Here is a 1,034-nt window from a genome sequence, read left to right as displayed (position 1 = left end):
TCCCCCCCCCAAGTGCACAAATTTTTGTGCACCGGGCCTCTAGTATATATATAAAAGCCTAAGCGACCATTGCAACCAAACAGATGATCAAACAGGCTGCATGGGGCAACTAGGCTGGCACTGGGGTTAGTGAGGGGCAACCAAATGACTGAGCAGCAGTCTGCATGAGGCGACCAGGCTGGCAGGGGGGTTAGTAAGGGTCAACCAAATGACTGAACAGCAGGTTGTGTGGGGCGACCACCCCCACAGGGAGGTTAGTGAGGAGCAACCGAATGACCCAGCAGCAGGCTGCGTGGGGTGACTAGGTCTACAGGCGGGGCAGTTGGGGTGACCAGGCCGGCATGGGGGGCTGTACGGGGCAACCAGGCCAGTGGGGGGCAGTTGGTGGCAACCAGGTTGGCAGGGGGGGCAGTTAGGGGTGATCAGGCAGGCAGGCAAGTGAGCAGTTAGGAGCCAATGGTCCTGGATTGTGAGAGGGATGTTCAACTGCCAGTTTAGGCCAGATGCTCATTGGGACTAAACCGGCAGTCAGACATCCCCCAATGAGTCCCGGATTTGATAGGGTGCAGGCTGGGCTGAGCCCCCCCCCCCACCCCCATGCACAAATTTCATGTACCGGGCCTCTAGTCTATAATAATAAAAGCATAATATGCTAATTAGACCAGACGTCCTTCCAGACGACCTTCCGGATGAAGCCGGGGCTGCAAGGGAAGCTCGGGTCCCTGGTGCCTGCCAGCAGCTGGAGGGAAGCCCAGGTCCAGGGTGTCAAAAGGAAGCCTGGATTCCAGGTCCCAGAGGGAAGCCAGTGCCGGCAGCTGGGGGAAGGTAGGCCTACTCTTGCACAAATTCCATGCAACAACCCTTTACCTCTAGAACAAGATCAGTGTAAATGGTTAAGTATTAGACACTATAAACATTTCTAGATAATCCTACCCAATGTGCAGCCGAGTATATGACTCTAGACCAGCCGTGGGCAAACTACGGCCTGCGGGCTGGATCTGGCCCATTTGAAATGAATAAAACTAAAAAAAAAA

The sequence above is a fragment of the Myotis brandtii genome, unplaced genomic scaffold (assembly GCF_000412655.1).
Source record: "Myotis brandtii unplaced genomic scaffold, ASM41265v1 scaffold1213, whole genome shotgun sequence".
Classification (NCBI taxonomy): Eukaryota; Metazoa; Chordata; class Mammalia; order Chiroptera; family Vespertilionidae; genus Myotis; species Myotis brandtii.
Note: the sequence above shows the minus strand (reverse complement) of the source record.